This window comes from Furipterus horrens, unplaced genomic scaffold (genome assembly GCF_987537825.1).
Source record: "Furipterus horrens unplaced genomic scaffold, mFurHor1.1.pri manual_scaffold_2, whole genome shotgun sequence".
In the NCBI taxonomy this organism is placed as follows: Eukaryota; Metazoa; Chordata; class Mammalia; order Chiroptera; family Furipteridae; genus Furipterus; species Furipterus horrens.
The window spans coordinates 107,795,674-107,811,278 of NW_028327172.1; the positions used below are offsets into that span (position 1 = coordinate 107,795,674).

The 15,605-nt window shown below is 33.9% G+C and overlaps 1 protein-coding gene and 1 non-coding gene across 3 annotated transcripts in view; one reads left to right on the top strand and one right to left on the bottom strand.

Annotated features, from left to right (window-relative positions):
- Positions 1 to 15,605, top strand: part of CCSER1 (coiled-coil serine rich protein 1) — a 733,000-nt gene that overhangs the window by 201,818 nt on the left and 515,577 nt on the right. The window lies entirely within an intron of this gene.
- On the bottom strand, positions 6,416 to 6,522 carry LOC150019274 (U6 spliceosomal RNA). The gene has a single exon (XR_016509383.1). It is a non-coding gene; the product is annotated as a U6 spliceosomal RNA (small nuclear RNA).

Genomic DNA, 15,605 nt, shown 5'->3' on the forward strand with positions numbered 1-15,605 from the left:
GAGAAAGAGGGAGAGAAACATCACTGTGTGGTTGCCTCTCACTCGTGCCCCAACTGGGGACCTGACGTGCAACCTAGTCACGTGCCCTGACTGGAAATCGAACCAGCGACACTTAGCTCGCAGGCCGATGTTCAGTCCAGCCAGGGTGATACAGATTCTTAGTTAACACTTCATACTGTCTTCTTTCCATTCTCACTCTCATTACCTGAATTCAGATAATGAATTAAGTAATTATTACCTATTACTTACCACCTAGGTAACTGCAATGACCTTCAAACTAGACTCTATTCTTTAATTTTGATCTTCTCTAATATATTCTCATATAGAGAGTTTTTTTTTAAGACAGAGGATGTTATATTGATTTTCTATTATTTAAAACCAGTCAAATTAAAATCCCAATTGTTTATTAGACCCTTTTGGACCTTATGGTTGCCTATACTTCATCCTCACCTCTAACTGTGTTCCCCTTTACGACACATGAAATGATACCCAACCAAATCATATGAAGTCAAATTAATTTCATTTTGTTTGCATTTATTTATTCTTCTGCTTAAAGTACTCTTGATATATAAACAGTTTGTCTGTTTCATATCACATTTCAAGAGATAACTGAAGGACCTTCTCCCATGGTACTGTGTTCTAAAACACATTCTTTTTATAGTTATTATCATGCTTATTTTCATTTATGTGTATAATGTTCATTTTTTTTACTGGCTTCTCAGTACAGCATGAATGTAGACACTATTTTATTTATCCATCTGCTCTCATGCAAAACACAGTAAATTGTGCATAATAAGGGCTCAATAAACATTTAAAGAATGTGTGTATGTATTACATTCTAATAGATATAACCAAATAAGAACAAAAGGGTAACTTCAAAAGAGAATTTGTGTGTGTAAGATATACTAATTTATTTTTGCAGAACTTATATTTAATCGAGGTCACTTTCTTCCTGTATATATAAAATATTAAATATTTAAAATTTCAATTTCCACATAATGTTTATTTCACAAACTCCAGTCAGGAAATCCATGATTTCCATTCCTAATAGTCTGTTCATCTGCTAAAGATGAAGAGAGAAAAAAAGAAGAAAAATTAAAATCCTCTTCTCTCTAATCAAAGACTTTGGCACTATTATATGACATCATTATTAAATATGATTTTAAGAATGATAGTTACATTTAAAATGTGTTTACATGCAAGCTGGCCTTTAAAAAGTACAGTTAACAGAACTATATGTGTAGAAACGAATGGCAGACCCATAAATGTTAAAATCATTGATTGCCATGTTATTGACAAAGTGTTTAAATGGAAGTAACATAAAGAGATCAGGTTGTCTTCTAAACTGTGTAGATTCTATAGGCTGTTTTTTTTTGTTTTTGTTTTTAGTTTTAATGTTTGGAATTGAAACATTTTAAGAAACATCTATCAATTTTTAGTGGCAAGTGCTAAGCAAAGAGTATCTTTAAAAAACTGGGATGCTGATGCTAATCCTTCTAAATGTATATACCTTATAACACAAATTTTTGTTCTTTTTTTATTTTTTATTTTATTTATTTATTTATTTTTATTTTGGTTTTTCAATTACAGTTGTCCCCCTTTCCCCTAATTTCTCTCCCCCACCCAACCCACCACCTCTCCCGCAATCATATCCCTCCCCGTTGTCCATGTCCATGAGTCATTTATACGGGTTCTTTGACTAAACCCTTCCCTTTCTTCTCCCCATTCTCTCCCTCCCCCCTCCCCCCTACTGACTACTATTCTAGTCTTTGCCTATTTAGTTCGTTTGTTTGTGTTGTTCTTTAGTTTCCTGTATTAGGTGATATCATATGGTATTTTTCTTTCTTTGCCTGGCTTATTTCACTAAGCATAATTCTCTCTAGTTCCATCCATGTTGTTGCAAATGGCAGGAGTTCCTTCTTTCTTTCTGCTACATAGTATTCCATTGTGTAAATGTACCACAGTTTTTTGATCTACTCATCTACAGATAGGCACTTAGGTTGTTTCCAGCACTTAGCTATTGTAAACAGTGCTGCAATGAACATAGGGGTGCATAAGTTCTTTTGAATTGGTGTTTCAAGATTCTTCAGGTATAATCCTAGTAGTGGAGTCGCTGGTTCAAAAGGCAGTTCCATTTTTAATCTTTTGAGGTAATTCCATACTGTTCTCCATAGTGGCTGCACCTGTCTGCATTCCCACCAACAGTGCAGTAGGGTTCCCGTTTCTCCACATCCTCGCCAGCACTTGTTGCTTGTTGATTTGTTGATGATGGCCATTCTGACTGGGGTAAAATGGTATCTCATTGTGGTTTTTATTTGCATCTCCCTGATGGCTAATGATGTTGAGCATTTTTTCATGTGTCTATGGACCTTCTGTATGTCCTCTTCGGAGAAGTGTCTGTTCAGGTCCCTCGCCCATTTTTTAATTGGGTTGTTTGTTTTCTTGATGTTGAGTCGTATCAGCTCTTTATACATTTTGGAAATCAGTCCCCTGTCTGTGATGTCATTGGCAAATATGTTTTCCCATGTGGTTGGTTTCCTTTTCATCTTGCTGATGTTTTCTTTTGCTGAGCAGAAACTCTTTAGTTTGATGTAATCCCATTTATTTATTTTTTCCTTTATTTCTCTTGCTTTAGGAGATGTATCCGTGAAGAGATTGTTACGTGAGATATCTGATATTTTCTTGCCTATGTTTTCCTCTAGGACTTTTATGGTGTCACGGCTTACATTTAAGTCTTTGATCCATCTTGAGTTTATTCTCGTGTGTGGTGTAAGTTGGTGGTCTAGTTTCATTTTTTGCAGGTCCCTATCCAGTTCTCCCAGCACCATTTGTTAAAGAGGCTCTTCTCCATTTTATGTTCCTTCCCCTTTATCAAATATTAGCTGACCATAGAGGCCTGGGTTTATTTCTGGACTCTCTATTCTGGTCCACTGATCTATATGTCTGTTCTTATGCCAGTACCAGGCTGTTTTGATTACAGTGGCTTTGTAGTATTGTTTGATATCTGGTGTTGTGATTCCTCCTGCTGTGTTCTTCCATCTCAAGATTGCTTTTGCTATTTGGGTCTTTTTTGGTTCCATGTGAATTTATGGAGTATTTGTTCTAGGTCAGTGAACTATGTCATTGGTATTTTAATAGGGATTGCATTGAATCTGTAAATTGCTTTGGGTAGTATGGCCATTTTGATGATGTTGATTCTTCCCATTCAAGAACATGGTATTTGCTTCCTTTTATTTGTATCTTCCTTAATTTCTTTCTTCAATGTTATGTAATTTTCAGAGTACAGGTCTTTTATCTTTTTGGTTAAGTTTACTCCTAGGTACTTTATTTTTCCTGTTGCTATAGTAAATGGTATTTTCTTTTTTGTCTCTGTCTCTGATATTTTATTGTTGGTGTACAGAAATGCCTTAGATTTCTGTATATTTATTTTGTACCCTGCGATTCTGCCAAATTCACTTATTATATTGAGTAGTCTTTTAGTGGAGTTTATAGGGTTTTCTAGGTATACTATCATGTCATCTGCATATAATGATAGCTTTACATCTTCTTTCTCAATTTTGATGCCTTTTATTTCTTTTTCTTGTCTGATTGCTGTGGCTAGGACTTCCAACACTATGTTGAATAGGAGTAGGGAGAGTGGACAGCCTTGTCTAGTTCCTGATTTCAGGGGGAATGCTTTCAGTTTTTGTCCATTGAGTATGATGTTGGCTTCAGGCTTCTCATATATAGCCTTAATTATGTTAAGGTATGCTCCCTCTATTCCCATTTTGCTGAGTGTTTTTATCATAAATGGGTGTTGTACTTTATCAAATGCTTTTTCTGCATCTATTGATATGATCACATGATTTTTGTCTTTCATTTTGTTTAGATGATGTATTATATTTATTGATTTGCGAATATTAAACCATCCTTGCATCCCTGGGATGAATCCCACTCGATCGTGGTGTATGATCTTTTTGATGTGTTGCTGGATCCTGTTTGCCAAAATTTTATTGAGGATTTTAGCATCTATGTTCATCAGTGATATTGGCCTGTAGTTTTCTTTCTTTGTTGTGTCTTGACCTCGTTTTGGAATTAGGGTACTACTGGCTTCATAGAAAGAGTTTGGGATTTTTCCCTCTTCTTGTATTTTTTGGAATAGTTTGAGGAGGGTAGGAGTTAGTTCTTCCCTAAATGTTTTGTAAAATTTGCCTGTGAAGCCATCCGGTCCAGGGCTTTGTGTGCAGGGAGATTTTTGATTACTGTTTCAATTTCCTTCTTTGTTATTGGTCTGTTGAGACTTTGTACTTCTTCTTGATTCAGTTTTGAAGGTTATATGTTTCTAGAAATCTGTCCATTTCTACTAGGTTGTCAAATTTCTTGCCATACAGTTGTTTGTAGTATTTCTTACAATCATTTGTATTTCTGTGATATCAGTCATGATTTCTCCTCTTTCATTTCTAATTTTGTTTATTTGAGTCTTCTTTTTTTCTTGATGAGCCTGGCTAGAGGCTTGTCGATTTTGTTTATTTTTCACAGAACCAGCTCCTAGTTTCATTGATTTTTTGAATTGTTTGTTTGGTCTCTATGTCCTTTGATTCTTCTCTGATCTTGATGATTTCCTTCCTTCTTCTTACCCTAGGCTTTGTTTGTTGTTGTTGTTCTAGTTCTTGTAGCTTTAGGGTTAGATTTTTTACTTGAGATTCTCTATCCTTTTCAGATATTCCTGTGTTGCTATGAACTTCCCTCTTAGCACTGCTTTTGCTGTGTCCCATAGGTTTTGGGCTGTTGCGTGTTCATTATCATTAATTTCAAGATATTTCTTGATTTTCTCTTTGATGTCATTGTTAACCCATTCGTTATTTAATAGCGTGTTATTCATTCTCCATGAGTTTGGGTGTCTTTGATTTTTTTCTCTGAGGTTTATTTTTAGTTTCAAGGCATTGTGTTCTGCAAAGATGCTTGATATGATTTCAATTTTCTTGAATTTGTTGAGGCTTTTTTTGTGTCCTATCATGTGGTCTATCTTTGAAAATGTCCCATGTGCATTTGAAAAGAATGTATATTTTGTTTCTTTGGGGTGGAAAGTTCTATATATATCAGTTAAGTCCATGTGGTTTAGTGTGTTGTTCAATGCCTGTATATCCTTGGTGTTTGTTTGCTTCGATGATCTGTCTATTGTTTATAATGGAGTGTTAAAGTCCCCTACTATGAGTGTGTTGCTGTTAATATCCTTCTTCTGGTCTTCTAGTATTTTCTTTATGTGTTTGGGTACTCCTATGTTGGGTGCATATATGTTTGTCAGTGTTATATCTTCTTGATGAATTGTCCCCTTAAGTATTATGAAATGTTCTTCTTTGTCTCTTTTTATTGCCCTTGCTTTGAAATCCGTTTTGTCTGATATGAGGACTGCTACCCCAGCTTTTTTTTCATGTGTGTTTTCTTGGAATACTTTTTTCCATCCCTTTACATTCAGTCTGTATAAATCTTTTGTTTTGATGTGCTTTTTTTGTTGACAGCAAATATGTGGGTCCTGTTTTCTTATCCATTCTGTTACCCTATGTCTTTTATTTGGAGCATTTAATCTATTTACATATAAGGTTATTATTGACATGTATTTATTCATTTCCCTTTGTACCTATTTTCCTCTCCATTTTTTTTTTCTTTTTTCTTAAAACATTCCCTTTAGCATCTCTTGCAATGCTGGTTTGGTGGAGATGTATTCTTTTAGTCTTCCTTTGTCTGGGAAACTCCTTATTTCACCTTCCATTTTGAATGGGAGCATTGCTGGGTAGAGTATTCTTGGTTGTAGTTCTTTGTTTTTCATTGCTTGAAATATTTTTGACCATTCCCTTCTGGCTTGTAGTGTTTCTGTTGAGAAATTGGATAATAGCCTTATTAGATCTTCCTTGTATGTTATTTGATGTTTTTCTCTTGCTGCTTTCAGGATTCTCTCTTTGTCTTGGAATGTTGCCATTTTAATTACGATGTGCCTTGGACTTGTTTTTTGGGGGTTCCTCTTCATTGGAACTCTCTGTGCTTCCTGAACTTGCATAACTTTTTCTCTCATCAGGTTTGGAAAATTTTCTGTCATTATTTCTCCTAACCAGCTTTTTTATTCCTCATTCCTCTTCTCCCTCTTTAATTCCAATGACTCTGATGTTGTGTTTCCTCATGCTATCCTGTAATTCCCTTACATCTTCTTCATACTTTTTCAATCTTTTTTTATTTTGTTGTATTGTCTTGGAATTTTTTCTACATTATCCTCTAGCTCACTGATCCTATCCTCTGCTTTGTTTAGTCTGCTTTTGATTGATTCTACTGTGTTTTTCAGTTTAGAGATTGTGTTCTTCATTTCTTCCTGGTTCTTGTTAATAATTTCTATGTCCTTTTTTATGCTGGTGTAGTTCTTTGCAAGTTCCCTATAATTTTCTTGAAAAATATGGAACACTTCACGAGTTTCCATGTCATCCATGCGCAGGTGTCATGCTAATCTTCTCTGTATCGTTCCAATTTTAGTATATGTGCTGCCGAAGCAAGCACTATTCTACATTCTTAAACCTATGTAACTTTAACAACATATGTATACAGTGTCCCAAAATTCTATGATATAGTGAAAAATCTGTGACAAATTATTAAATATAATATTTTTTAAAAATCCTGCAATATAATGAGGCCACAATAAGTGAACTGTGATATAGAGAGGGGCTACTGTACTTCATAAAATAGCACCAAAAATAATAAAATACTTCAACTGTACATAAAATATAGAAAACGGTTTCAAGAAAAATTTTGAAAGTTTTTATTGGTACAGAAAAATAATCTTGAAGAAGTGGACTAGTATGCCTTAGTCCCAGATAGAAAGAATCAGTTTCATAAAGATGTTAATTTTCCCCTAGTTAATCTATAAATTAATTACATTTTAATAAATAACCAAATTTAAAAAAAAATTATAGTAGATATTTTATAGCACTTAGGAGAAAATGAGCAAATAAGATAAGCCAGGAAACTTTTCAAAGAATTAAGAGCATACTATTCCTATCAGATATTAAAACATATAAAACTGTAGTGATTAAAAGGTATGCTACTCTAATAAATATTAAAATATATTATAACACTAAAAAAATTAAGTTTTGTACTGGTGCATGTATAGTCCTTCAGATCATTTGGGAAAAATAAAAATTCAATAGCCAGGTCTAAATATGTAAAGATATTTAGTGTTATAATAAAGGTGGCATTTGTAATCAATGGGCAAAGAAAAATTATCTAGTAAATAGTTTGGGATGTCTCGGTAGTCATCTAGAAAAAATTAAAGTTTCTTCCCTCCTCTATCACAGTTTACACCAAAATAATTCCACAGAGAAAGCAAACATAAAGCAATAATAGAAAACAAATGCCTTATTTTTTTTTAATTTGAAAATGGAAAACATTTTAAATTATATTACATGCTTAAAGACATAAAATAAGCATGAGTACATACAAATAAAATAGAACTCCACATGTAATAATAACAGTAAAATAACTACCAGAAAGTACTTAAAAATGAGAAAAAAAAAAGAACAAAATACATTTGTCAGTGTTTATGTTCAACTACCCTTTGGGAAGAAAAAGAAAATATTTGTTGACTTCTGGTCAAGATGGAGGCATAGGAAGACATGCTTTGCTTCCTCGTGCAACCAAAGATTTACAACCAGAGCTCAAAACTAGTAACACCGAGAACCATCAGAAAATCGAGCTGTATGCATATCTGACAACCAAGGATTTAAAGAAGACACATTCATCCAGATGGGTAGTAGGGGCAGAGTCATGGAGACAGGTGGAGGGGCAGTGTGGTGCAGAAAGCCAGTGGCAGAGGTGGTTGAAAAATGGATGGGAGGGATACCATGGGAGTGAGCAATGCCAGCCTCAGGCGAGGCCACACAGTCCAGGGTTCCAGCACCAGGAAAACAGACCCCTGTTACCTCTGGCGGTAAAAACCAGTGGGGGTTGAGGCAGCAGAAGAAACTGCCCCATTTTTGCCATTTAAAAGGCCAACATGGTCTTAGAATGTACACAAACCCATCCACTCTGGATTCACCACTGGAGCACCAGCTGGAAGGGTGCCAGTCACACAAGAGAAGGGGGTGAAGTGACTGGAAATGAGGCAAGCACCAAGCAAACTGCCAGAAGCCAGGTGGCAGCATTGTCTTCTCGCCGAACCTTCCCCACACAGCCACAAAGCATTGAAGCAGGTCTCCCCACTCTGGCAATTACCTTAGGTTCTGCCCCACACAATTTACAGGTGCCTTTGCTACAGAGACCATGCTATGAAGACAGGGAATAAAAGCAGCTCTACTGAATACACAGAAACAAACACAGGAAGGATGCTAAATTGGGAGACACAGAAATATGGCCCAAATGAAAACAGAACAAAACCCTAGAAAAAGACCTAAGGAAAATGGAGATAGCCAACCTATAAGATGTAGAGTAAAATACTGGCTGTCAGTTTGCTCAGAGAACTCCTTTAGTATGGCAAAAAAAACAAAAACAAAAACAAAACAAAACAAAAAAAACAAAGGAAGAAATGAAGGTTACACTAAGTGAAATAAAGAATAATCTACAGGAAACCAATAGAGAAGGGAAGGAAGCCAGGATTCAAACCAATGATTTAGAGCATGAGGATGATCCAAACTTTCAACCAGAAGAAAAAGAAGAAACAAGAATTCAAGTTAAAATGTCTAAGCCTCCGTGCTTTTATCTACTAAATGAGAATGATATTACCAACCTCATAGATCTGAAGTGAGGACTGACTGAGATAATCCATTTAAAGCACACAGGGAAACAAAATTTAGCTTCTACCTTTGTTTTTGTTGGATTGAGTATTAACTTATCTATTTATTCAATACAGATACCATATAAATCTATATATTTAATAATTTCTGGTAATATTTTAGAAGAGAAATTAAATAGTTTCTAATATACCAGACAAAAATAAGTGAATCTATGATATTTTCACTATAACTTTCAGATTTTTTTTGATATTACAAAGTTTTGAAAATTAATAGAATTTAAAGCAGAAATGAAGTGAGTTGGTCTAAATAAATTAATTCATATAGAAATAGACATGCCAAAAACATTTTGACCAATTCTATTTGGAAAATTCAAGTAGGTTATGAAATTACATTTTAAGAGTCTAATAAAAATGCTGAGTTCTCCTCTTTTTCTAACAATAGTGAGTGATCAAAGGATTGTTTTTTATTTTTATATTTTTGCCTTTTTATCATGCTACTTAATGGCAGAATACATTTATGTAATTGCAGAACTTCAGTGTTATATTAAAACATATATAAAACATATTTAACAATCACCTCTCATGTGCTTTTAAAAATTATTTTATGTATTCTCATTATAGTTCCTCACATAAGGTATATGCGACCTATCAAAGCTACTTGGCTTCAATATTTTGTACAGTTAATCTTATTGTCGTCCACTTGATGGCAGTATAACACTTGGTAAAGTCAGTATTAGGGGTTTTTTTTTTAAACACTTGGTTTCTTATGTAACAGAGTAAGTAAGCCTTTCAATTAAAACATAAATTATGAGAGACTTATTTTCTTCTAATACCTAAGTGGTTATAATTCAGAAATATTTAGTGGCGGAACCAAACTGGAACAGTAAAACTGTTGCATGTTGGAAAAGAGGTACTCTTGAGAGAAGAGGCAATAGGTATTTACAGGATTTAAAGTTCATAGCTCTGAAATATTTTTAGTTTTCATCATTCTTAATGGTATATTCACTTGTAGAAAAAGGTCACCAGGGACGGCATGATAAAGAATACATATTCATTGATTAATAGGTCAAGTATTAAGCTTTAACTAGAGGAAATATGGTGTACATCACAAAAATAATTAATCACTAATTGCAGGATAGATGTTTCTGCTTTTGTCTTACTAATAGGATGTGGCAGGCCTATCGAAACTATCAAGTCAGCTCCTTTACTAGCAATAAAGAGACATTTTTTGCTTCTCAGCTTCTAAAGCTTCATTGAAAATAAGTCCTACATTATGATGCTCAAAATACTTTAGTGTGAAAGAAAAAATTTTCCTGCCCTTACCATTAAAAACCATATCCCAACAATTAACCTTCTATAAAGTGTCTCAAAAACATATATGGAGTTCTTGGGAATAATCTGATTTTAAAACCTAATAAATAGATATCTTGGTAAGATATCTCAGTTCTTAGCAGAAGTTTAATTGTGAGAAAAAAAACCTTACTATAAAATGATAACATTTTGAAAAAAGATGTTTTGGAAGTAAGTAAATAATACCGTATGTCAAATAGTCACCTCGATATGGTGATTCTTTCTTTTTAATGAACATTTTGTTTACTTTTATACATTTGCATTACCTCAATTTGGATTTTAGTTACTTAGATTGAAAAAGTACATATTCCATGTAGTCAAACTATTAATTCGGTATCTGAATAATAATTCTGTTATCATTATTTTACATATGAGGAATCAGAGATACTAAAATGCTAAATAACTTGCCTAACATTGTATACCTAACACATGACAAAGCTGAGAGTGATTATGAGTGAAGAAACATAAAGTTAAAATAGTCTCAATCCTTGTTTTCCAGTTTAGGTCTTGCCAATATCTAATCCAGCATTTTTTATGGTATTCTGTAATCAATTGATTTGATTATCTCTCAAAAAAAAAAAAAAAAAAACACTAAGAACCCCAAGAACAGGCATATATTTTGTCTTTTAAACTGTGTCTTTAAAAATACTTTTGTTTTTGTGTGTGTATTGCAAATCCTGAAGGGATACTAACAACTGTCACATAATAGATACTCCATAAGTGCTCGTTGAGCAATCTCAGTGTGGTCTTACAGTACGCCAGATTGTGAGGGCATTTCTCCTTGTTTTACACTTCCTGACTTTCAGGGCACTCATGTTTTGAGAGTTTTATATAAAAAGACAAAAACAAAAACTGATAACCCAAACACAACTTGGCTAGCCAACTGTAATTTGGCAAACATAGACTTTTAAATTTTGATCTTTATTGCATTTTTTTCCATTACCATTTCGTTGCCTTATACCATCTCTGTCCCCAGCAATAACCACATGTGCATGAGCCCTTTTTACTTTTGACTCAGTCCCTCCACCCTCTAAACTCACCAGCCCCCAGCTGTCATCTGCTCTCCATTTATGATTCTTTCTCTGTTTTCCTTGTTAGTTCAGTCTGTTCATTAAATTCCACATATGAGTGAAATCATATGGTACCTGTCTTTCTCTGACTGGCTTATTTCACTTAGCATACTGTTCTCCAGGTCAATCCATGCTGTTGCAAAGGTTAAGATTTTATTTTCTTACAGTCTGGTAGTATTCCATTGTGTAAATGTCCCATAGTGGTTTTTTCCGCTCATCTACGGATGGACAGTTGGGCTGCTTCCATATCTTGGTGATTGTAAATAATTCTGCAACAGACATAGGGGTGCTTATGTTCTTTTGAATTAGTGTTTTGGGTTCCTTCAGATATATTCCCAGAAGTGGGGCAGCTGGGTCAAAAGGCAGATCCATTTTTAATTATTTGAGTTATCACCATACTGCTTTCCACAGTGGCCGCACCATTCTGCATTCCCACCAACAGTGCACTTGTTGTTTGTTGATTTATTGAAGATGGCCATTTGGACAGGTGTGAGATGATACCTCATTGTGGTTTAATTTGCATTTCTCTGATGATTAGTGATGTTGAACATCTTTTCATATGTCTATTGGCCATTCTGTAGGTCCTCCTTGGAGAAGTGTCTATTCAAGTCCTTTGTCCATTTTTTTAATGGTGTCGTTTATTTTTTTAGTGTTGAGTTTTGGAAGTTCTTTATTCTGGATATGAATCCCTATCAGATGTATCAGTGAATATGGTCTCCATTCTGTGAGTTGTGTTTTTATTTTGTTGATGATTTCCTTTGCTGTGCAAAAGCTTTTTAGTTTGATATAGTTCAATTTATTGATTTATTTATTGGTTTCCCTTGCCTGGAGAGATATATCCAAAAAATATTGCACTGAGCAACATCCAAGATTTTGCTGCCTATGTTTTCTTCTATAACTTTTATGACTTCAGGTCTAACATTTAAGGTACTGGCATAAAAACAAACACATAGATCAATGGAACAGAATAGAGAACCCAGATATAAGCCCACACGTTTACTGTAAATTAATATACCACAGAGGAAGTCAGCACATACAATGGTCTAAAGATAGTTTATTTAATAAATAGTGTTGGGGAAATTGGACACATACATACAGAAAAATGAAACTAGATGATCTTATACCACCCACAAGAATAAATTCAAAATGGGGCAAACATAGATTTTCAAGTAAAGGTGAAAAAAGAAAGTTGTCAAATTAAACAAAACTTGAAATATTTTATAATTTTATTTTTTTATGTAATTGCCTCTACAGGGTTTCCCCAAGCATTATTGTAGTCATGCTTTTCTGTAGTGGTCTAGTGTTGCCAGCCAAGGTGTAGAAAAATACTCTTTTAGAAACATGTTTATTCTACAAAGAGATAATATTTTTAATATAAAATCAAATCGATGGCCAAGTTACATTTTACCATTGTGGAATCCCTTGAAAAACTGTTGAAAGGTATACTTTGGTTTGTTTCTTTTCAAAATTATCAGTTGTTATTTTAATGTTTTCTGCTTATAAACTTTGTTTCCATGTTGGAAAGCAAGTGGGGGAAAAAGTAGGAAGTGATCTTGTTTAATAAGTTGGGTTTATAAAGCCTTTTTCTCTTGTAACATAGAAGTAAAGATTTTTATATGAAACAAAATAATCTCTGCGTGTCACACTATATTTTTACCTTTTAATAGATAATAAAATTGACCCCTTTGGATGGAAATGGTGGAGAGAGGACAGAAAATGTGAGCCTTTTGAATTATGTCTCTTTCCTTCAAATTCAGGCAGTACCGCATTTCCCTCTACTCGCAGTTTTCACACAAACCCCAATCCTCTTTTTAACCAAGGATTAAGTTTACTGTCTTTGGTGAGAGAAATTTGAAGATTGTATCAATTGTCAACTGAAATTAAAGGTTGAGAACCACTACAATAGATGGTATTCTGTTATTAGGATACAGAAGAAAATGGCAGTTTAAAAAACATGACATTTGATCTATTAGCTAGTGAAAATATAAACTATGGAGTAAAATTTAAGCCAAGTATTTTTATACCAAAAATCAACTTAAACAGTATACAGATTTTTAAAAGAGCATTAAAATAATTTTTTATCTTTAAAATAGTAAGCTAATTCTATTTTATATTATATCTCTGTTACTAGCTACTAAGCGCTAACTCATGATGTGGGAAGTATTAATATTTTGTGCATACTAAGTATGAAGATGTATAATATTAAACAAAATAAATTACAGTTAATGGTTAAAAAATGAGATCTTCAGTTTGAGTTTATATTGAAGAATAAAAATAAAAAAGAATATTTCTTAAAGGTCAAAATGAAATTTTGAAAATATTCATTTCTTTTTTTTTTTTTATTTTGGTTTTTCAATTACAGTTGTCCCCTTTTCCCCCAATTTCTCTCCCCCACCCAACCCACCCCCTCTCCCGCAATCATATCCCTCCCCACTGTCCATGTCCATGAGTCTTTCATATAGGCTCTTTAATTAAACCCTTCCCTTACTTATCCCCCTTCTCTCCCTCTCCCCTCCCCCCTATTGACTGCTATTCTGCTCTTTGTTCTATTTAGTTCCTTTGTTTGTGTTGTTCTTTAGTTTCCTGTATTAGGTGATATCATATGGTATTTTTCTTTCTTTGCCTGGCTTATTTCACTAAGCATAATTCTCTCCAGTTCCATCCATGTTGTTGCAAATGGCAGGAGTTCCTTCTTTCTTTCTGCTACATAGTATTCCATTGTGTAAGTGTACCACAGTTTTTTGATCCACTCATCTACAGATGGGCACTTAGGTTGTTTCCAGCACTTAGCTATCGTAAACAGTGCTGCAATGAACATAGGAGTGCATAAGTTCTTTTGAATTGGTGTTTCAAGATTCTTCGGGTATAATCCTAGTAGTGGAGTCGCTGGTTCAAAAGGCAGTTCCATTTTTAATCTTTTGAGGTAATTCCATACTGTTCTCCATAGTGGCTGCACCTGTCTGCATTCCCACCAACAGTGCAGTAGGGTTCCCGTTTCTCCACATCCTCGCCAGCACTTGTTGCTTGTTGATTTGTTGATGATGGCCATTCTGACTGGGGTAAAATGGTATCTCATTGTGGTTTTTATTTGCATCTCCCTGATGGCTAATGATGTTGAGCATTTTTTCATGTGTCTATGGACCTTCTGTATGTCCTCTTCGGAGAAGTGTCTGTTCAGGTCCCTCGCCCATTTTTTAATTGGGTTGTTTGTTTTCTTGATGTTGAGTCGTATCAGCTCTTTATATATTTTGGAAATCAGTCCCCTGTCTGTGATGTCATTGGCAAATATGTTTTCCCATATGGTTGGTTTCCTTTTCATCTTGCTGATGTTTTCTTTTGCTGAGCAGAAACTCTTCAGTTTGATGTAATCCCATTTATTTATTTTTTCCTTTATTTCTCTTGCTTTAGGAGATGTATCCGTGAAGAGATTGTTACGTGAGATATCTGATATTTTCTTGCCTATGTTTTCCTCTAGGACTTTTATGGTGTCACGTCATTTCTTTTATAAAATTACAATTCTGTTTCCAATAGAAAGACTACTTTCTATTCAGTTTATCACAACTGAAGATAAAGATGTCAGTAATTTAATTACTTTGGAATCAATATTAGTGTGTATTTTAAACAATTTATTTGAGGTAGGGGTTTAAATACTTATTTAGTTTTTTTTTTTTTATGCCCAGTGTAAAGTAAATTTAAATAACATAATCCAGTCTATTTTACAAATTTTACATGTAACAATTTAAACAAAAAGCAGATATTCTTGAAACCACATGTAGACAACTAAAAGTCTTCTGTGGTAAGATGACTGAATGAAGAAAGATTACAGGATTTCCTTACTACAAAATATAATGAAGGGTGTATATAAATCAGCAAATCAAAACCAATAAAGCATTTTTCTTAATCTATGAGCATACAATACTGTATATTTAAAATGAAGCTTTATGGCAGATAAGCAGTCATTATGGAAAGCCCATGAAATTTATACACTGTATTGGAGCAGTTATATAATAGTTACAGAATTGTCAATATTAAAAAAGAATGAGACAAAAATGAACAAGAATATGTTAATTATCTACTAAAGCTAAAGCAAAAAGATGAGGAAAGAAACAATGAAATAAAGAAAAGACAAACATCCAATAATGGAAGAATGATATATATTTTGTTGTGGAAAACAACAACAATAACAATAAACAGAAGAGAATTCACACAAGATGTACCATCCGAATTATTGCAGTGAATAAGCACATAAGCACCCTGGCTTCATAAACCGGACTAATGTGGTCAGATTCCACAGTTAGTGTGATGTTGGGCAAGTAACTTAACGTTTGTGTTTTTTAGTTTTCTCATAGTAATATGAGAATAATAATAGCAGTTTCTCCAGAATTTTTGTTGAAAAATTAAATATTAAGGACGGTGCCTGGCAGATAATGCTTATT